Source organism: Lissotriton vulgaris, chromosome 4_1 (assembly GCF_964263255.1).
Source record: "Lissotriton vulgaris chromosome 4_1, aLisVul1.2, whole genome shotgun sequence".
Taxonomy (NCBI): Eukaryota; Metazoa; Chordata; class Amphibia; order Caudata; family Salamandridae; genus Lissotriton; species Lissotriton vulgaris.
In genome coordinates this window covers 46,170,772-46,193,561 of record NC_141691.1, presented here as the reverse complement: position 1 = coordinate 46,193,561, position 22,790 = coordinate 46,170,772, and the positions used below count along the sequence as shown (strand labels likewise).

General features: G+C 49.0%; 2 protein-coding genes across 2 annotated transcripts in view; both read left to right on the top strand.

The window, feature by feature from the left end:
* The first annotated feature begins 814 nt into the window (after nucleotides 1-814).
* LOC147718332 (gap junction beta-1 protein-like) overlaps nucleotides 815-22,790 on the top strand; it is a 68,796-nt gene continuing 46,820 nt past the window's right edge. The window contains exon 1 of the mRNA XM_086918274.1: nucleotides 815-950. The gene's annotated coding sequence lies outside the window, so the exon portion shown is untranslated. The remainder of the gene's footprint in view (nucleotides 951-22,790) is intronic.
* LOC147718333 (gap junction beta-1 protein-like) overlaps nucleotides 818-22,790 on the top strand; it is a 61,905-nt gene continuing 39,932 nt past the window's right edge. Inside the window, exon 1 of the mRNA XM_086918275.1 lies at nucleotides 818-950. The gene's annotated coding sequence lies outside the window, so the exon portion shown is untranslated. The remainder of the gene's footprint in view (nucleotides 951-22,790) is intronic.

Sequence of the window (22,790 nt, the reverse complement as noted above, 5' to 3'; positions counted from 1 at the left end):
GTGGGGCCCATGCCTCCTAAGGGTGGGGGGGGCTCTCTCGGTCAGGGAGGGTTTGGCCTGGTCCCCCAGGGTGGGGCCCATGGCTCCTAAGTTTAGGGGGGGCTCCCGCGGTCAGGTAGGGTCTGGCCTGGTCCCCCCCACCCCCATGGTGGGGCCCATGACTCTCAAGGGTGGGGGCCTCTCTCGACCAGGTAGGGTCTGGCCTGGTCCTCCAGGGTGGGGCTAATGCCTCCTGAAGGTGGGGGACCTCTCTCGGTCAGGGAGGGTTTGGCCTGTTCTCCCAGGGTGGGGCCCATGGCTCCTAAGGTTGGGGGGGGTGGGGGGCCTCTCTCGGTCAGGGAGGGTTTGGCCTGGTCCCCCAGGGTGGGGCCCATGGCTCCTACGGTTGGGGGGGGGGGGGCTCCTGCGGTCAGGTAGGGTCTGGCCTGGTCACCCCCCCCATCCCACCAGGATGGAGCCCATGACTCTCAAGGGTGGGTCGGGCCCTCTCTCAGTCAGGTAGGGTCTGGCTTGGCCCGGGGCCCCTCGTGCCTCTTGAGGGCGTAGGGAGGGGGGCGAGGACGGCCCTGCGGTGCCCAGCTTCGGGTCCACGCCTCGGGCCCTCGGTGCCAGGCCTCTGGCCCCGGAGGGAGGGAGGGGCGGGAGCGCTCACCTCACGCCCTCGGATTACTCATTAATGGGCATTGTGCGGGCCCGAGGACAGGAGTATATAACTGCCCGCGGGGGGAGGCCGGACAGAGCCTGGACAGAGAGTGGAGCAGACGGGAGCACCGCTTAATAACCCCCAGCAACCCGCCTGGAGGTGTCAGGGAACCCCGAGACCCGCAAAGCCCCTGAAGGAGGCAGGGTGCCCCCAAAGCCCCCGGTACCCCTTTAATAGCACCAGCGCCCCCTGGAGGAGGCAGGAGCATCTCAGCGCTGCAGTCTGAGGGACCCTGAGCGGAGCCTAGGTGAGTGCGAGCTCTGTGCACGCGCTGGAGTGCGTGAGTGAGGTGGATGCAGTCTGGAGTATGAGTGGGGGTGGGTGCACTCTGGAGTATGAGTGGGGGTGGGTGCACTCTGGAGTGTGAGTGGGGGTGGGTGCACTCTGGAGTGTGAGTGGGGTGGGCGCACTCTGGAGTGTGAGTGGGGGTGGGCGCCCTCTCTGGAGAGTGAGTGGGTTGGGTGCACTCTGGAGTGTGAGTGGGGGTGGGTGCACGCGCTGGAGAGTGAGTGAGGGTGGATGCACTCTGAAGTGTGAGTGGGGGTGGGTGCACGCGCTGGAGAGTGAGTGGGGGTGGGTGCACTCTCTCGAGTGTGAGTGGAGTGTGTTAGGTTATGAAGAACTTATTTCGCAAACAACTGAAAACGCAAATGTTTCAGCAAACTGTGAGGTGGTTGATTCCCTCCACTGGCGTCTGCTCTTGCACCGGGGCACTCTCGCAGTAGCTGCGCCCTAGCACCAGGACACTCTCGCAGTAGCTGCACCCCAGCACCAGGACACTATTGCAGTAGCTGCGCCCTAGCGCCTGGACACTCTCGCAGTAGCTGCGCCCTAGCGCCGGGACACTCTCGCAGTAGCTGCGCCCTAGCGCCGGGACACTCTCGCAGTAGCTGCGCCCTAGCGCCGGGACACTCTCGCAGTAGCTGCGCCCTAGCGCCGGGACACTCTCGCAGTAGCTGCACCCTAGCGCCGGGACACTCTCGCAGTAGCTGCGCCCTAGCGCCTGGACACTCTCGCAGTAGCTGCGCCCTAGCGCCTGGACACTCTCGCAGTAGCTGCGCCCTAGCGCCGGGACACTCTCGCAGTAGCTGCGCCCTAGCGCCTGGACACTCTTGCAGTAGCTGCGCCCTAGCGCCTGGACACTCTAGCAGTAGCTGCGCCCTAGCGCCGGGACACTCTCGCAGTAGCTGCGCCCTAGCGCCGGGACACTCTTGCAGTAGCTGCGCCCTAGCGCCTGGACACTCTTGCAGTAGCTGCGCCCTAGCGCCGGGACACTCTCGCAGTAGCTGCGCCCTAGCGCCTGGACACTCTTGCAGTAGCTGCGCCCTAGCGCCTGGACACTCTCGCAGTAGCTGCGCCCTAGCACCAGGACACTCTCGCAGTAGCTGCGCCCTAGCGCCGGGACACTCTCGCAGTAGCTGCGCCCTAGCGCCTGGACACTCTTGCAGTAGCTGCGCCCTAGCGCCGGGACACTCTCGCAGTAGCTGCGCCCTAGCGCCTGGACACTCTCGCAGTAGCTGCGCCCTAGCGCCTGGACACTCTCGCAGTAGCTGCGCCCTAGCACCAGGACACTCTCGCAGTAGCTGCACCCTAGCACCAGGACACTCTTGCAGTAGCTGCGCCCTAGCGCCTGGACACTCTCGCAGTAGCTGCGCCCTAGCGCCGGGACACTCTCGCAGTAGCTGCGCCCTAGCGCCGGGACACTCTTGCAGTAGCTGCGCCCTAGCGCCTGGACACTCTCGCAGTAGCTGCGCCCTAGCGCCGGGACACTCTCGCAGTAGCTGCGCCCTAGCGCCTGGACACTCTTGCAGTAGCTGCGCCCTAGCGCCTGGACACTCTCGCAGTAGCTGCGCCCTAGCACCAGGACACTCTCGCAGTAGCTGCGCCCTAGCGCCGGGACACTCTCGCAGTAGCTGCGCCCTAGCGCCTGGACACTCTTGCAGTAGCTGCGCCCTAGCGCCGGGACACTCTCGCAGTAGCTGCGCCCTAGCGCCTGGACACTCTCGCAGTAGCTGCGCCCTAGCGCCGGGGCACTCTCGCTGTAGCTGCGCCCTAGCGCCGGTGCACTCTCGCAGTATCTCCGCCAGGGCACTCTCGCTGTAGCTGCGCCCTAGCGTCGGGGCACTCTCGCATTAGCTGCAACGTAGCGCCGGGACACTCTCGCAGTAGCTGCGCCCTAGGGCCGGGGCACTCTCGCATTAGCTGCGCCCTAGGCCAGGGCACTCTCACAGTAGCTGCGCCCTAGCGCCGGGACACTCTCGCATTAGCTGCGACCTAGCGCCGGAACACTCTCGCAGTAGCTGCGCCCTTGCGCTGGGGCACTCTCGCAGTAGCTCTGCCCTAGCGCCGGGGCACTCTCGCAGTAGCTGCGCCCTAGGGCCGGAGCACTCTCGCATTAGCTGCACCCTAGCGCCGGAACACTCTCACAGTAGCTGCGCCCTTGCGCTGGGGCACTCTCGCAGTAGCTCTGCCCTAGCGCCGGGACACTCTCACAGTAGCTGCACCCTAGCGCCGGGACACTCTCGCAGTAGCTGGGCCCTAGCGTCGGGGCACTCTTGCAGTAATTGCGCCCTAGCGCCTGGACACTCTCGCAGTAGATGCGCCCTAGCGCCGGGACACTCTCGCAGTAGCTGCGCCCTAGCGCCGGGACACTCTTGCAGTAGCTGCGCCCTAGCGCCTGGACACTCTCGCAGTAGCTGCACCCTAGCACCAGGACACTCTTGCAGTAGCTGCGCCCTAGCGCCTGGACACTCTCGCAGTAGCTGCGCCCTAGCGCCGGGACACTCTCGCAGTAGCTGCGCCCTAGCGCCTGGACACTCTTGCAGTAGCTGCGCCCTAGCGCCTGGACACTCTCGCAGTAGCTGCGCCCTAGCGCCGGGACACTCTCGCAGTAGCTGCGCCCTAGCACCAGGACACTCTCGCAGTAGCTGCGCCCTAGCGCCGGGACACTCTCGCAGTAGCTGCACCCTAGCACCAGGACACTCTTGCAGTAGCTGCGCCCTAGCGCCTGGACACTCTCGCAGTAGCTGCGCCCTAGCGCCGGGACACTCTCGCAGTAGCTGCGCCCTAGCGCCGGGACACTCTTGCAGTAGCTGCGCCCTAGCGCCTGGACACTCTTGCAGTAGCTGCGCCCTAGCGCCGGGACACTCTCGCAGTAGCTGCGCCCTAGCGCCTGGACACTCTCGCAGTAGCTGCGCCCTAGCGCCTGGACACTCTCGCAGTAGCTGCGCCCTAGCGCCGGGACACTCTCGCAGTAGCTGCGCCCTAGCGCCTGGACACTCTTGCAGTAGCTGCGCCCTAGCGCCTGGACACTCTCGCAGTAGCTGCGCCCTAGCGCCGGGGCACTCTCGCTGTAGCTGCGCCCTAGCGCCTGGACACTCTCGCAGTAGCTGCGCCCTAGCGCCGGGACACTCTCGCAGTAGCTGCGCCCTAGCGCCTGGACACTCTTGCAGTAGCTGCGCCCTAGCGCCGGGACACTCTCGCAGTAGCTGCGCCCTAGCGCCTGGACACTCTCGCAGTAGCTGCGCCCTAGCGCCGGGGCACTCTCACTGTAGCTGCGCCCTAGCGCCGGTGCACTCTCGCAGTATCTCCGCCAGGGCACTCTCGCTGTAGCTGCGCCCTAGCGTCGGGGCACTCTCGCATTAGCTGCAACGTAGCGCCGGGACACTCTCGCAGTAGCTGCGCCCTAGGGCCGGGGCACTCTTGCATTAGCTGCGCCCTAGGCCAGGGCACTCTCACAGTAGCTGCGCCCTAGCGCCGGGACACTCTCGCATTAGCTGCGACCTAGCGCCGGAACACTCTCGCAGTAGCTGCGCCCTTGCGCTGGGGCACTCTCGCAGTAGCTCTGCCCTAGCGCCGGGACACTCTCGCAGTAGCTGCGCCCTAGGGCCGGGGCACTCTCGTATTAGCTGCACCCTAGCGCCGGAACACTCTCGCAGTAGCTGCGCCCTTGCGCTGGGGCACTCTCGCAGTAGCTCTGCCCTAGCGCCGGGACACTCTCACAGTAGCTGCACCCTAGCGCCGGGACACTCTCGCAGTAGCTGGGCCCTAGCGTCGGGGCACTCTTGCAGTAATTGTGCCCTAGCACCGGGGCACTCTCGCAGTAGCTGCGCCCTAGCACCAGGACACTCTCGCAGTAGCTGCGCCCTAGCTCCAGGGCACTCTCGCAGTAGCTGCGCCCTAGCGCTGGGACACTTTCGCATAAGCTGCATCCTAGCGCCGGGACACTCTCGCAGTAGCTGCGCCCTAGCGCCGGGGCACTCTCGCAGTAGCTCTACCCTAGCTCCGGGGCACTCTCGCAGTAGCTCTACCCTAGCGCCGGGGTACTCTCGCAGTAGCTCTACCCTAGCGCCGGGGCACTCTCGCAGTAGCTGCGCTCTAGGGCCAGGCACTCTCGCAGTAGCTCTACCCTAGCGCCGGGGCACTCTCGCAGTAGCTCTACCCTAGCGCCGGGGCACTCTCGCAGTAGCTCTACCCTAGCGCCGGGGCACTCGCGCAGTAGCTGCGCTCTAGGGCCGGGCACTCTCGCAGTAGCTCTACCCTAGCTCCGGGGTACTCTCGCAGTAGCTCTACCCTAGCGCCGGGGCACTCTCGCAGTAGCTCTACCCTAGCGCCGGGGCACTCTCGCAGTAGCTGCGCCCTAGCGCCGGGGCACTCTCGCAGTAGCTGCGCCCTAGCGCCGGGGCACTCTCGCAGTAGCTCTACCCTAGCGCCGGGGCACTCTCGCAGTAGCTCTACCCTAGCGCCGGGGCACTCTTGCAGTAGCTCTACCCTAGCGCCGGGGCACTCTCGCAGTAGCTCTACCCTAGCGCCGGGGCACTCTCGCAGTAGCTGCGCCCTAGCGCCGGGGCACTCTCGCAGTAGCTGCGCCCTAGCGCCGGGACACTCTCGCAGTAGCTGCGCCCTAGCGCCGGTGCACTCTCGCAGTAGCTGCGCGCTTTAGACATGCACTCATTCATTCGATCATGGTATGTAGATTCGTTTTGCATGGCTCATCCCCCGTGAAGGTGCGCAGTGCTTGCGCAGCGCGTGGGTGAGGCTGAAGGTGTTGGGAGTCGGCCTCAGTGACGCAGTCCGAGAGCCGGGTCGGCGCTGACCTGGCGAGGGCGGTCATTCCATGTCTTGGGTGTGATGTAGGAGGATGCCCGACCTCCTATTCATCGTCTCGGATGCGGTGTTGTGTGCGCGTGAGGCTGAGCGCAGGTGTCTCGGGGTTGGTGGAAGTGCATGCAGTTGTTCAGATATGTTGGTTCAATGCTGGGCAGTGCCGTGTATGTGTGCGTGAGGAGTTTGAATTGGCAGCGTTTATGCGTGGGGAGATAGTGGGGCTCTCTGAGATGCGGTCAGGCGAGGCTGCGTGGGGGGTCGAGGGCGAGTATTGTGGCACGTTCTGGATGGTCTGGAGTCGATGGAAGAGATGGTTGGAGATCACGGCAAAGAGTGCGGGCCGGAGTCTAGTCTGCGTGTGATGAGGGCTTGCGTGAGGGTGCGTGAGGGTGCGTGGGGTTCACGGGCCACCATTTGAAGTTCTTGGGGAGAGTGCGGAGAACATGGAAACAGAAGCAGCGGACCGCCGGTGCTGTCCTGTTCCGTTTGTTGTCTACAATGATTGGTGGGTGTGGGTCCGAGCTCCGATGGCCCGGGGGGGTCCCGGGGAGAGCTCTTGTTCCTGGAGTTCAGCGCTTTTGTCTTCTCAGAGTTGAGTTTCAGGCACTTCGCTCTCCTCCATCTCCTACGCTGATCATGCACTTGGAGAAGTTGGCTCTGGTTGTGGTGGACTAGAAACTCGCTGGTCTGTGAGTGGAGGGTGCACTCGCAGGTCTGTTAGTGAGGGGTGGTGCACTCGCTGGAGTGTGAGTGGGGGTGGTCCACTCGCTGGTCTGTGAGTGGAGGGTGCACTCGCAGGTCTGTTAGTGAGGGGTGGTGCACTCGCTGGAGTGTGAGTGGGGTGGTGCACTCGCTGGTCTGTGAGTGAGGGGCAATGCACTCTCTGGTCTGTGAGTAAGGGGTGGTGCACTCACTGGAGTGTGAGTGAGGGTTAGTGCACTCGCTGAAATGTGAGTGAGGGTTAGTGCACTCGCTGGAGTGTGAGTGGAGGGTGCACTCACTGGTCTGTGTGTGGGGGTGGGAGGTGGGTGCACTCGCTGGTCTGTGAGTGAGGGTTGGTGCACTTGCTGTAGTGTGAGTGTGGGTGAGTGCAGTCACTGGTCTGTGAGTGAGGGTTAGTGCTCTTCCTGGAGTGTGAGTGAGGGTTAGTGCACTCGCTGGTCTGTGAGTGAGGGTTAGTGCACTCGCTGGAGTGTGAGTGAGGGTTAGTGCACTCGCTGGTCTGTGAGTGAGGGGTGGTGCACTCTCTGGTCTGTGACTAAGGGGTGGTGCACTCACTGGAGTGTGAGTGAGGGTTAGTGCACTCGCTGGTGTGTGAGTGAGGGTTAGTGCACTCGCTGGTCTGTGAGTAAGAGGTGGTGCACTCTCTGGTCTGTGAGTAAGGGGTGGTGCACTCACTGGAGTGTGAGTGAGGGTTAGTGCACTTGCTGGAGTGTGAGTGAGGGTTAGTGCACTCGCTGGTCTGTGAGTGAGGGTTAGTGCACTCACTGGAGTGTGAGTGAGGGTTAGTGCACTCGCTGGAGTGTGAGAGAGGGTTAGTGCACTCACTGTAGTGTGAGTGAGGGGTGGTGCACTCGCTGGTCTGTGTGTGAGGGTTAGTGCACTTGCTGGAGTGTGAGTGAGGGGCGGTGCACTCACTGGTCTGTGAGTGAGGGGCGGTGCACTCGCTGATCTGTGAGTAAGGGGTGGTGCACTCACTGGAGTGTGAGTGGGGGTTAGTGCACTCACTGGAGTGTGAGTGAGGGTTAGTGCATTAGCTGGAGTGTGAGTGGAGGGTGCACTCATTGGTCTGTGAGTGGGGGTGGGTGCACTCGCTGTAGTGTGAGTGTGGGTGAGTGCAGTCGCTGGTCTGTGAGTGAGGGTTAGTGCACTCGCTGGAGTGAGAGTGAGGGTTAGTGCACTCGCTGGTCTGTGAGTGAGGGTTAGTGCACTCACTGGAGTGTGAGTGAGGGTTAGTGCACTCGATGGAGTGTGAGTGTGGGTGAGTGCAGTCACTGGTCTGTGAGTGAGGGTTAGTGCACTCGCTGGAGTGTGAGTGAGGGTTAGTGCACTCGCTGGAGAGTGAGCAGGAGGTCGCCTCGCAGCGGTCTGCGCAGCTGTGTTTGTGCTGACGGGGTCTTCGGGGCGCTCCGGTGGCACAGGCTTCATGGCACAGGGGGCATATGGCACATCCACCTGCTCAACGAAGCACCGGGGCAGTTATCGAGGCGCTGACGGTGGGCACACGTGGGTGGGTACCCAGGGGGCACACGGGGACAGGGGGGGAGGCAGCTCTCAAGGCACCAGTCACCACCTGGGCACACGCGGGTGGATACCCAGGGGGCACACGGGGACAGGGGGGCAGCTCTCAGGGCACAGGACTCACCACCTGGGCACAACGAAGCACCGGGGCAGTTATCGGGGCGCTGACGGTGGGCACACGCGGGTGGGTACCTAGGGGGCACACGTGGACAGGGTGGGAGGCAGCTCTCAGGGCACCAGTCACCACCTGGGCACACGCGGGTGGATACCCAGGGGGCACACGGGGACAGGAGGGGCAGCTGTCAGGGCACAGGACTCACCACCTGGGCACACATGGGCGATTCACACGACACAGAGGGAAGGCAGGGGCACATTCAGGGCAGAGGGGGCATATCGCACCTCCACGTGCTCAACGAAGCCCGGGGCAGGTATCGAGGCGCTGAGGGTGAGCACATACGGGTGATTCGGGGGCACGTCGCACGGTGCCAGTCCAAAGCACGGGAAGCAGAGGGGGCAAAGGGGGGCCGGTCCCACGGGAGGTCGGTCTGGCCGCCAGCCACATTCATGCGCGGGGGAGGGGGGGATCAGGCCGAAGACACAGGTGTGTGTCGGGGGGCATAGATTCAGAGGGGTGGGGGCCTCACAGCACAGGTACGAGGGGTCGGGTCAGAGAGCACCTGTGCACGGCGGGCACCGCCCGGGGCACACTAGTGCAAGGTGCGCCACACGTCCTAGGGCGCACAAGAGAAGGCGGGGGGAGGGGGGGGCAAGCCCCACGACGCACGAAGGCACAGCTGGGGTGCGGGCCAGTCGGGCCACGAGAGGCCCCTGGCATGTTTCAAAGCACAGCGAGGCGCCCAGGTGCCAGGAGGCGCTACCTAGGGAATCCACCGTGCCCAGTGGAGCCAGGGTACCCGTGTTTTAATCCCAGGGTGACCACACTTGAATGCTTAGTGTGATGAGGGCGACGTATCTGCCCCAGTGCTTACTCACAAGCTAGATGTTAGCTTTAGGCGCTACATCTGAGGGTTTGCTCTGCTGCCCAAAGCCCGGGCCAGGCTCGTCTGCTTCGTAGAGCGAGCGCACGTGTGATCTGTATACGGCTGTCTATTGGCTCTGCTTATGTAACGCCTATAATCTGAGAGATAGCTCTGCTGCATGTACTCCGCTCAACCCGAGAGATAGCTCTGCTGTATGGAGTCACCTGAGCATGGTATATATAACCTGAGAGATAGCTCTGCTGCATCTAGTCCTCTATGCATTATATGTATAACCTGAGAGATAGCTCTGCTGCATGTAGTCCTCTATGCATTATATGTATAACCTGAGAGATAGCTCTGCTGCATGTAGTCCTCTATGCATTATATATAACCTGAGAGATAGCTCCGCTGCATGTAGTCCTCTATGCATTATATATAACCTGAGAGATAGCTCCGCTGCATGTAGTCCGCTCAACCCGAGAGATAGCTCTGCTGTATGGAGTCACCTGAGCATGGTATATATAACCTGAGAGATAGCTCTGCTGCATCTAGTCCTCTATGCATTATATGTATAACCTGAGAGATAGCTCTGCTGCATGTAGTCCTCTATGCATTATATATAACCTGAGAGATAGCTCCGCTGCATGTAGTCCTCTATGCATTATATATAACCTGAGAGATAGCTCTGCTGCATGTAGTCCGCTCAACCCGAGAGATAGCTCTGCTATATGGAGTCACCTGAGCATGGTATATATAACCTGAGAGATAGCTCTGCTGCATGTAATCCTCTATGCATTATATATAACCTGAGAGATAGCTCTACTGCATGCAGTCCTCTATGCATTATATGTATAACCTGAGAGATAGCTCTGCTGCATGCAGTCCTCTGTGCATTATATATATAACCCGAAAGATAGCTCTGCTGCATGTAATCTTCTATGCATTATAGTATAACACGAGAGATAGCTCTGCTGCATGTAATCTTCTATGCATTATAGTATAACCTGAGAGATAGCTCTGCTGCATCTAGTCCTCTATGCATTATATGTATAACCTGAGAGATAGCTCTGCTGCATGTAGTCCTCTATGCATTATATATAACCTGAGAGATAGCTCCGCTGCATGGAGTCTGCTGTGCATTATATGTATATTACGAGAGACAGCTCTGCTGCATGTAGTCCGCTCAACCCGAGAGATAGCTCTGCTATATGGAGTCACCTGAGCATGGTATATATAACCTGAGAGATAGCTCTGCTGCATGTAATCCTCTATGCATTATATATAACCTGAGAGATAGCTCTACTGCATGCAGTCCTCTATGCATTATATGTATAACCTGAGAGATAGCTCTGCTGCATGCAGTCCTCTGTGCATTATATATATAACCCGAAAGATAGCTCTGCTGCATGTAATCTTCTATGCATTATAGTATAACACGAGAGATAGCTCTGCTGCATGTAATCTTCTATGCATTATAGTATAACGTGAGAGAGAGCTCTGCTGCATGTAGTCCTCTATGCATTATAGTATAACGTGAGAGATAGCTCTGCTGCATGTAGTCCTCTATGCATTATAGTATAACACGAGAGATAGCTCTGCTGCATGTAGTCCTCTATGCATTATATATATAACATGAGAGATAGCTCTGCTGCATGTAGTCCTCTATGCATTAGATATATATAACATGAGAGATAGCTCTGCTGCATGTAGTCCTCTATGCATTATAGTATAACGTGAGAGATAGCTCTGCTGCATGTAATCTTCTATGCATTATAGTATAACACGAGAGATAGCTCTGCTGCATGTAATCTTCTATGCATTATAGTATAACACGAGAGATAGCTCTGCTGCATGTAATCTTCTATGCATTATAGTATAACACGAGAGATAGCTCTGCTGCATGTAATCTTCTATGCATTATAGTATAACGTGAGAGATAGCTCTGCTGCATGTAGTCCTCTATGCATTATAGTATAACGTGAGAGATAGCTCTGCTGCATGTAGTCCTCTATGCATTATAGTATAACACGAGAGATAGCTCTGCTGCATGTAGTCCTCTATGCTTTATAGTATAACGTGAGAGATAGCTCTGCTGCATGTAGTCCTCTATGCATTATATATATAACATGAGAGATAGCTCTGCTGCATGTAGTCCTCTATGCATTAGATATATATAACATGAGAGATAGCTCTGCTGCATGTAGTCCTCTATGCATTATAGTATAACACGAGAGATAGCTCTGCTGCATGTAGTCCTCTATGCATTATATATATAACATGAGAGATAGCTCTGCTGCATGTAGTCCTCTATGCATTAGATATATATAACATGAGAGATAGCTCTGCTGCATGTAGTCCTCTATGCATTATAGTATAACGTGAGAGATAGCTCTGCTGCATGTAGTCCTCTATGCATTATAGTATAACGTGAGAGATAGCTCTGCTGCATGTAATCTTCTATGCATTATAGTATAACACGAGAGATAGCTCTGCTGCATGTAATCTTCTATGCATTATAGTATAACATGAGAGATAGCTCTGCTGCATGTAATCTTCTATGCATTATAGTATAACGTGAGAGATAGCTCTGCTGCATGTAGTCCTCTATGCATTATAGTATAACGTGAGAGATAGCTCTGCTGCATGTAGTCCTCTATGCATTATAGTATAACACGAGAGATAGCTCTGCTGCATGTAGTCCTCTATGCATTATAGTATAACACGAGAGATAGCTCTGCTGCATGTAGTCCTCTATGCATTATATATATAACATGAGAGATAGCTCTGCTGCATGTAGTCCTCTATGCATTAGATATATATAACATGAGAGATAGCTCTGCTGCATGTAGTCCTCTATGCATTATAGTATAACACGAGAGATAGCTCTGCTGCATGTAGTCCTCTATGCATTATATATATAACATGAGAGATAGCTCTGCTGCATGTAGTCCTCTATGCATTAGATATATATACCATGAGAGATAGCTCTGCTGCATGTAGTCCTCTATGCATTATAGTATAACGTGAGAGATAGCTCTGCTGCATGTAGTCCTCTATGCATTATAGAATAACGTGAGAGATAGCTCTGCTGCATGTAATCTTCTATGCATTATAGTATAACACGAGAGATAGCTCTGCTGCATGTAATCTTCTATGCATTATAGTATAACACGAGAGATAGCTCTGCTGCATGTAATCTTCTATGCATTATAGTATAACGTGAGAGATAGCTCTGCTGCATGTAGTCCTCTATGCATTATAGTATAACGTGAGAGATAGCTCTGCTGCATGTAGTCCTCTATGCATTATAGTATAACACGAGAGATAGCTCTGCTGCATGTAGTCCTCTACGCATTATAGTATAACACGAGAGATAGCTCTGCTGCATGTAGTCCTCTATGCAATATATATATAACATGAGAGATAGCTCTGCTGCATGTAGTCCTCTATGCATTAGATATATATAACATGAGAGATAGCTCTGCTGCATGTAGTCCTCTATGCATTATAGTATAACACAAGAGATAGCTCTGCTGCATGTAGTCCTCTATGCATTATATATATAACATGAAAGATAGCTCTGCTGCATGTAGTCCTCTATGCATTAGATATATATAACATGAGAGATAGCTCTGCTGCATGTAGTCCTCTATGCATTATAGTATAACGTGAGAGATAGCTCTGCTGCATGTAGTCCTCTATGCATTATAGTATAACGTGAGAGATAGCTCTGCTGCATGTAGTCCTCTATGCATTATAGTATAACACGAGAGATAGCTCTGCTGCATGTAGTCCTCTATGCATTATAGTATAACGTGAGAGATAGCTCTGCTGCATGTAGTCCTCTATGCATTATATATATAACACAAGAGATAGCTCTGCTTCATGTAGTCCTCTATGCATTATAGTATAACATGAGAGATAGCTCTGCTGCATGTAGTCCTCTATGCATTATAGTATAACATGAGAGATAGCTCTGCTGCATGTAGTCCTCTATGCATTATAGTATAACGTGAGAGATAGCTCTGCTGCATGTAGTCCTCTATGCATTATATATATAACACAAGAGATAGCTCTGCTGCATGTAGTCCTCTATGCATTATAGTATAACATGAGAGATAGCTCTGCTGCATGTAGTCCTCTATGCATTATAGTATAACACGAGAGATAGGTCTGCTGCATGTAGTCCTCTATGCATTATAGTATAACACGAGAGATAGCTCTGCTGCATGTAGTCCTCTATGCATTATAGTATACCACGAGAGATAGCTCTGCTGCATGTAGTCCTCTATGCATTATATATATAACACGAGAGATAGCTCTGCTGCATGTAGTCCTCTATGCATTATATATATAACATGAGAGATAGCTCTGCTGCATGTAGTCCTCTATGCATTATATATATAACACGAGAGATAGCTCTGCTGCATGTAGTCCTCTATGCATTATAGTATAACACGAGAGATAGCTCTGCTGCATGTAGTCCTCTATGCATTATATATATAACACGAGAGATAGCTCTGCTGCATGTAGTCCTCTATGCATTATATATATAACATGAGAGATAGCTCTGCTGCATGTAATCCTCTATGCATTATAGTATAACACGAGAGATACGTCTGCTGCATGTAGTCCTCTATGCATTATAGTATAACACGAGAGATAGCTCTGCTGCATGTAGTCCTCTATGCATTATAGTATAACACGAGAGATAGCTCTGCTGCATGTAGTCCTCTATGCATTATAGTATAACACGAGAGATAGCTCTGCTGCATGTAGTCCTCTATGCATTATATATATAACACGAGAGATAGCTCTGCTGCATGTAGTCCTCTATGCATTATATATATAACACGAGAGATAGCTCTGCTGCATGTAATCCTCTATGCATTATAGTATAACACGAGAGATAGGTCTGCTGCATGTAGTCCTCTATGCATTATAGTATAACACGAGAGATAGCTCTGCTGCATGTAGTCCTCTATGCATTATAGTATAACACGAGAGATAGCTCTGCTGCATGTAGTCCTCTATGCATTATAGTATAACACGAGAGATAGCTCTGCTGCATGTAGTCCTCTATGCATTATATATATAACATGAGAGATAGCTCTGCTGCATGTAGTCCTCTATGCATTAGATATATATAACATGAGAGATAGCTCTGCTGCATGTAGTCCTCTATGCATTATAGTATAACGTGAGAGATAGCTCTGCTGCATGTAGTCCTCTATGCATTATAGTATAACGTGAGAGATAGCACTGCTGCATGTAGTCCTCTATGCATTATAGTATAACACGAGAGATAGCTCTGCTGCATGTAGTCCTCTATGCATTATAGTATAACGTGAGAGATAGCTCTGCTGCATGTAGTCCTCTATGCATTATATATATAACACAAGAGATAGCTCTGCTGCATGTAGTCCTCTATGCATTATAGTATAACATGAGAGATAGCTCTGCTGCATGTAGTCCTCTATGCATTATAGTATAACATGAGAGATAGCTCTGCTGCATGTAGTCCTCTATGCATTATAGTATAACGTGAGAGATAGCTCTGCTGCATGTAGTCCTCTATGCATTATATATATAACACAAGAGATAGCTCTGCTGCATGTAGTCCTCTATGCATTATAGTATAACATGAGAGATAGCTCTGCTGCATGTAGTCCTCTATGCATTATAGTATAACACGAGAGATAGGTCTGCTGCATGTAGTCCTCTATGCATTATAGTATAACACGAGAGATAGCTCTGCTGCATGTAGTCCTCTATGCATTATAGTATAACACGAGAGATAGCTCTGCTGCATGTAGTCCTCTATGCATTATATATATAACACGAGAGATAGCTCTGCTGCATGTAGTCCTCTATGCATTATATATATAACATGAGAGATAGCTCTGCTGCATGTAGTCCTCTATGCATTATATATATAACACGAGAGATAGCTCTGCTGCATGTAGTCCTCTATGCATTATAGTATAACACGAGAGATAGCTCTGCTGCATGTAGTCCTCTATGCATTATATATATAACACGAGAGATAGCTCTGCTGCATGTAGTCCTCTATGCATTATATATATAACATGAGAGATAGCTCTGCTGCATGTAATCCTCTATGCATTATAGTATAACACGAGAGATAGGTCTGCTGCATGTAGTCCTCTATGCATTATAGTATAACACGAGAGATAGCTCTGCTGCATGTAGTCCTCTATGCATTATAGTATAACACGAGAGATAGCTCTGCTGCATGTAGTCCTCTATGCATTATAGTATAACACGAGAGATAGCTCTGCTGCATGTAGTCCTCTATGCATTATATATATAACACGAGAGATAGCTCTGCTGCATGTAGTCCTCTATGCATTATATATATAACATGAGAGATAGCTCTGCTGCATGTAATCCTCTATGCATTATAGTATAACACGAGAGATAGGTCTGCTGCATGTAGTCCTCTATGCATTATAGTATAACACGAGAGATAGCTCTGCTGCATGTAGTCCTCTATGCATTATAGTATAACACGAGAGATAGCTCTGCTGCATGTAGTCCTCTATGCATTATAGTATAACACGAGAGATAGCTCTGCTGCATGTAGTCCTCTATGCATTATATATATAACACGAGAGATAGCTCTGCTGCATGTAGTCCTCCATGCATTATATATATAACACAAGAGATAGCTCTGCTGCATGTAGTCCTCTATGCATTATATATATAACATGAGAGATAGCTCTGCTGCATGTAGTCCTCTATGCATTATATATATAACACGAGAGATAGCTCTGCTGCATGTAGTCCTCTATGCATTATAGTATAACACGAGATATAGCTCTGCTGCATGTAATCCTATATGCATTATATATATTACCAGAGAGATAGCTCTGCTGCATGCAGTCCTCTGTGCATTATATATATAACCCGAGAGATAGCTCTGCTGCATGTAGTCCTCTATGCATTATATATATAACCCGAGAGATAGCTCTGCTGCATGTAATCCTCTATGCATTATATATATAACATGAGAGATAGCTCTGCAGCATGTAGTCCTCTATGCATTATATGTATAACACGAGAGATAGCTCTGCTGCATGCAGTCCTCTATGCATTATATATATAACACAAGAGATAACTCTGCTGCATGTAATCCTCTATGCATTATATATATAACCCGAGAGATAGCTCTGCTGCATGTAGTCCTCTATGCATTATATATATATAACATGAGAGATAGCTCTGCTGCATGTAGTCCTCTATGCATTATATATATATCCCGAAAGATAGCTCTGCTGCATGTAATCTTCTATGTATTATATATATAACATGAGAGATAGCTCTGCTGCATGTAGTCCTCTATGCATTATAGTATAACACGAGAGATAGCTCTGCTGCATGTAGTCCTCTATGCATTATATATATAACATGAGAGATAGCTCTGCTGCATGTAGTCCTCTATGCATTATATATATAACACGAGAGATAGCTCTGCTGCATGTAGTCCTCTATGCATTATAGTATAACACGAGATATAGCTCTGCTGCATGTAATCCTCTATGCATTATATATATAACCAGAGAGATAGCTCTGCTGCATGCAGTCCTCTGTGCATTATATATATAACCCGAGAGATAGCTCTGCTGCATGTAGTCCTCTATGCATTATATATATAACCCGAGAGATAGCTCTGCTGCATGTAGTCCTCTATGCATTATATATATAACATGAGAGATAGCTCTGCAGCATGTATTCCTCTATGCATTATATGTATAACACGAGAGATAGCTCTGCTGCATGCAGTCCTCTATGCATTATATATATAACACGAGAGATAACTCTGCTGCATGTAATCCTCTATGCATTATATATATAACCTGAGAGATAGCTCTGCTGCATGTAGTCCTCTATGCATTAGATATATATACCATGAGAGATAGCTCTGCTGCATGTAGTCCTCTATGCATTATAGTATAACGTGAGAGATAGCTCTGCTGCATGTAGTCCTCTATGCATTATAGAATAACGTGAGAGATAGCTCTGCTGCATGTAATCTTCTATGCATTATAGTATAACACGAGAGATAGCTCTGCTGCATGTAATCTTCTATGCATTATAGTATAACACGAGAGATAGCTCTGCTGCATGTAATCTTCTATGCATTATAGTATAACGTGAGAGATAGCTCTGCTGCATGTAGTCCTCTATGCATTATAGTATAACGTGAGAGATAGCTCTGCTGCATGTAGTCCTCTATGCATTATAGTATAACACGAGAGATAGCTCTGCTGCATGTAGTCCTCTACGCATTATAGTATAACACGAGAGATAGCTCTGCTGCATGTAGTCCTCTATGCAATATATATATAACATGAGAGATAGCTCTGCTGCATGTAGTCCTCTATGCATTAGATATATATAACATGAGAGATAGCTCTGCTGCATGTAGTCCTCTATGCATTATAGTATAACACAAGAGATAGCTCTGCTGCATGTAGTCCTCTATGCATTATATATATAACATGAAAGATAGCTCTGCTGCATGTAGTCCTCTATGCATTAGATATATATAACATGAGAGATAGCTCTGCTGCATGTAGTCCTCTATGCATTATAGTATAACGTGAGAGATAGCTCTGCTGCATGTAGTCCTCTATGCATTATAGTATAACGTGAGAGATAGCTCTGCTGCATGTAGTCCTCTATGCATTATAGTATAACACGAGAGATAGCTCTGCTGCATGTAGTCCTCTATGCATTATAGTATAACGTGAGAGATAGCTCTGCTGCATGTAGTCCTCTATGCATTATATATATAACACAAGAGATAGCTCTGCTTCATGTAGTCCTCTATGCATTATAGTATAACATGAGAGATAGCTCTGCTGCATGTAGTCCTCTATGCATTATAGTATAACATGAGAGATAGCTCTGCTGCATGTAGTCCTCTATGCATTATAGTATAACGTGAGAGATAGCTCTGCTGCATGTAGTCCTCTATGCATTATATATATAACACAAGAGATAGCTCTGCTGCATGTAGTCCTCTATGCATTATAGTATAACATGAGAGATAGCTCTGCTGCATGTAGTCCTCTATGCATTATAGTATAACACGAGAGATAGGTCTGCTGCATGTAGTCCTCTATGCATTATAGTATAACACGAGAGATAGCTCTGCTGCATGTAGTCCTCTATGCATTATAGTATACCACGAGAGATAGCTCTGCTGCATGTAGTCCTCTATGCATTATATATATAACACGAGAGATAGCTCTGCTGCATGTAGTCCTCTATGCATTATATATATAACATGAGAGATAGCTCTGCTGCATGTAGTCCTCTATGCATTATATATATAACACGAGAGATAGCTCTGCTGCATGTAGTCCTCTATGCATTATAGTATAACACGAGAGATAGCTCTGCTGCATGTAGTCCTCTATGCATTATATATATAACACGAGAGATAGCTCTGCTGCATGTAGTCCTCTATGCATTATATATATAACATGAGAGATAGCTCTGCTGCATGTAATCCTCTATGCATTATAGTATAACACGAGAGATACGTCTGCTGCATGTAGTCCTCTATGCATTATAGTATAACACGAGAGATAGCTCTGCTGCATGTAGTCCTCTATGCATTATAGTATAACACGAGAGATAGCTCTGCTGCATGTAGTCCTCTATGCATTATAGTATAACACGAGAGATAGCTCTGCTGCATGTAGTCCTCTATGCATTATATATATAACACGAGAGATAGCTCTGCTGCATGTAGTCCTCTATGCATTATATATATAACACGAGAGATAGCTCTGCTGCATGTAATCCTCTATGCATTATAGTATAACACGAGAGATAGGTCTGCTGCATGTAGTCCTCTATGCATTATAGTATAACACGAGAGATAGCTCTGCTGCATGTAGTCCTCTATGCATTATAGTATAACACGAGAGATAGCTCTGCTGCATGTAGTCCTCTATGCATTATAGTATAACACGAGAGATAGCTCTGCTGCATGTAGTCCTCTATGCATTATATATATAACATGAGAGATAGCTCTGCTGCATGTAGTCCTCTATGCATTAGATATATATAACATGAGAGATAGCTCTGCTGCATGTAGTCCTCTATGCATTATAGTATAACGTGAGAGATAGCTCTGCTGCATGTAGTCCTCTATGCATTATAGTATAACGTGAGAGATAGCACTGCTGCATGTAGTCCTCTATGCATTATAGTATAACACGAGAGATAGCTCTGCTGCATGTAGTCCTCTATGCATTATAGTATAACGTGAGAGATAGCTCTGCTGCATGTAGTCCTCTATGCATTATATATATAACACAAGAGATAGCTCTGCTGCATGTAGTCCTCTATGCATTATAGTATAACATGAGAGATAGCTCTGCTGCATGTAGTCCTCTATGCATTATAGTATAACATGAGAGATAGCTCTGCTGCATGTAGTCCTCTATGCATTATAGTATAACGTGAGAGATAGCTCTGCTGCATGTAGTCCTCTATGCATTATATATATAACACAAGAGATAGCTCTGCTGCATGTAGTCCTCTATGCATTATAGTATAACATGAGAGATAGCTCTGCTGCATGTAGTCCTCTATGCATTATAGTATAACACGAGAGATAGGTCTGCTGCATGTAGTCCTCTATGCATTATAGTATAACACGAGAGATAGCTCTGCTGCATGTAGTCCTCTATGCATTATAGTATAACACGAGAGATAGCTCTGCTGCATGTAGTCCTCTATGCATTATATATATAACACGAGAGATAGCTCTGCTGCATGTAGTCCTCTATGCATTATATATATAACATGAGAGATAGCTCTGCTGCATGTAGTCCTCTATGCATTATATATATAACACGAGAGATAGCTCTGCTGCATGTAGTCCTCTATGCATTATAGTATAACACGAGAGATAGCTCTGCTGCATGTAGTCCTCTATGCATTATATATATAACACGAGAGATAGCTCTGCTGCATGTAGTCCTCTATGCATTATATATATAACATGAGAGATAGCTCTGCTGCATGTAATCCTCTATGCATTATAGTATAACACGAGAGATAGGTCTGCTGCATGTAGTCCTCTATGCATTATAGTATAACACGAGAGATAGCTCTGCTGCATGTAGTCCTCTATGCATTATAGTATAACACGAGAGATAGCTCTGCTGCATGTAGTCCTCTATGCATTATAGTATAACACGAGAGATAGCTCTGCTGCATGTAGTCCTCTATGCATTATATATATAACACGAGAGATAGCTCTGCTGCATGTAGTCCTCTATGCATTATATATATAACATGAGAGATAGCTCTGCTGCATGTAATCCTCTATGCATTATAGTATAACACGAGAGATAGGTCTGCTGCATGTAGTCCTCTATGCATTATAGTATAACACGAGAGATAGCTCTGCTGCATGTAGTCCTCTATGCATTATAGTATAACACGAGAGATAGCTCTGCTGCATGTAGTCCTCTATGCATTATAGTATAACACGAGAGATAGCTCTGCTGCATGTAGTCCTCTATGCATTATATATATAACACGAGAGATAGCTCTGCTGCATGTAGTCCTCCATGCATTATATATATAACACAAGAGATAGCTCTGCTGCATGTAGTCCTCTATGCATTATATATATAACATGAGAGATAGCTCTGCTGCATGTAGTCCTCTATGCATTATATATATAACACGAGAGATAGCTCTGCTGCATGTAGTCCTCTATGCATTATAGTATAACACGAGATATAGCTCTGCTGCATGTAATCCTATATGCATTATATATATTACCAGAGAGATAGCTCTGCTGCATGCAGTCCTCTGTGCATTATATATATAACCCGAGAGATAGCTCTGCTGCATGTAGTCCTCTATGCATTATATATATAACCCGAGAGATAGCTCTGCTGCATGTAATCCTCTATGCATTATATATATAACATGAGAGATAGCTCTGCAGCATGTAGTCCTCTATGCATTATATGTATAACACGAGAGATAGCTCTGCTGCATGCAGTCCTCTATGCATTATATATATAACACAAGAGATAACTCTGCTGCATGTAATCCTCTATGCATTATATATATAACCCGAGAGATAGCTCTGCTGCATGTAGTCCTCTATGCATTATATATATATAACATGAGAGATAGCTCTGCTGCATGTAGTCCTCTATGCATTATATATATATCCCGAAAGATAGCTCTGCTGCATGTAATCTTCTATGTATTATATATATAACATGAGAGATAGCTCTGCTGCATGTAGTCCTCTATGCATTATAGTATAACACGAGAGATAGCTCTGCTGCATGTAGTCCTCTATGCATTATATATATAACATGAGAGATAGCTCTGCTGCATGTAGTCCTCTATGCATTATATATATAACACGAGAGATAGCTCTGCTGCATGTAGTCCTCTATGCATTATAGTATAACACGAGATATAGCTCTGCTGCATGTAATCCTCTATGCATTATATATATAACCAGAGAGATAGCTCTGCTGCATGCAGTCCTCTGTGCATTATATATATAACCCGAGAGATAGCTCTGCTGCATGTAGTCCTCTATGCATTATATATATAACCCGAGAGATAGCTCTGCTGCATGTAGTCCTCTATGCATTATATATATAACATGAGAGATAGCTCTGCAGCATGTATTCCTCTATGCATTATATGTATAACACGAGAGATAGCTCTGCTGCATGCAGTCCTCTATGCATTATATATATAACACGAGAGATAACTCTGCTGCATGTAATCCTCTATGCATTATATATATAACCTGAGAGATAGCTCTGCTGCATGTAGTCCTCTATGCATTATATATATACCCTGAGAGATAGCTCTGCTGCATGTAGTCCTCTATGCATTATATATATAACCAGAGAGATAGCTCTGCTGCATGTAGTCCTCTATGCATTATATATATAACACGAGAGATAGCTCTGCTGCATGGAGTCCTCTATGCATTATATATACCCTGAGAGATATCTCTGCTGCATGTAGTCCTCTATGCATTATATTTATACCATGAGAGATAGCTCTGCAGCATATAGTCCTCTATGCATTATATGTATAACGTGAGAGATAGCTCTGCTGCATGTAGTCCTCTATGCATTATATATATAACATAAGAGATAACTCTGCTGCATTTAATCCTCTATGCATTATAGTATAACACGAGAGATAGCTCTGCTGCATGTAGTCCTCTATGCATTATATATATAACCTGAGAGATAGCGCTGCAGCATGTAGTCCTCTATGCATTATATTTATAACCCGAGAGATAGCTCTGCTGCATGTAGTCCTCTATGCATTATATATATAACACAAGAGATAGCTCTGCTGCATGTAATCCTCTATGCATTATATATATATATATAACCAGAGAGATAGCTCTGCTGCATGTAGTCCTCTATGCATTATATATATAACACAAGAGATAGCTCTGCAGCATATAGTCCTCTATGCATTATAGTATAACACGAGAGATAGGTCTGCTGCATGTAGTCCTCTATGCATTATATATATAACACGAGAGATAGCTCTGCTGCATGTAATCCTCTATGCATTATATATATATATATATAACCAGAGAGATAGCTCTGCTGCATGTAGTCCTCTATGCATTATATATATAACACAAGAGATAGCTCTGCAGCATATAGTCCTCTATGCATTATAGTATAACACGAGAGATAGGT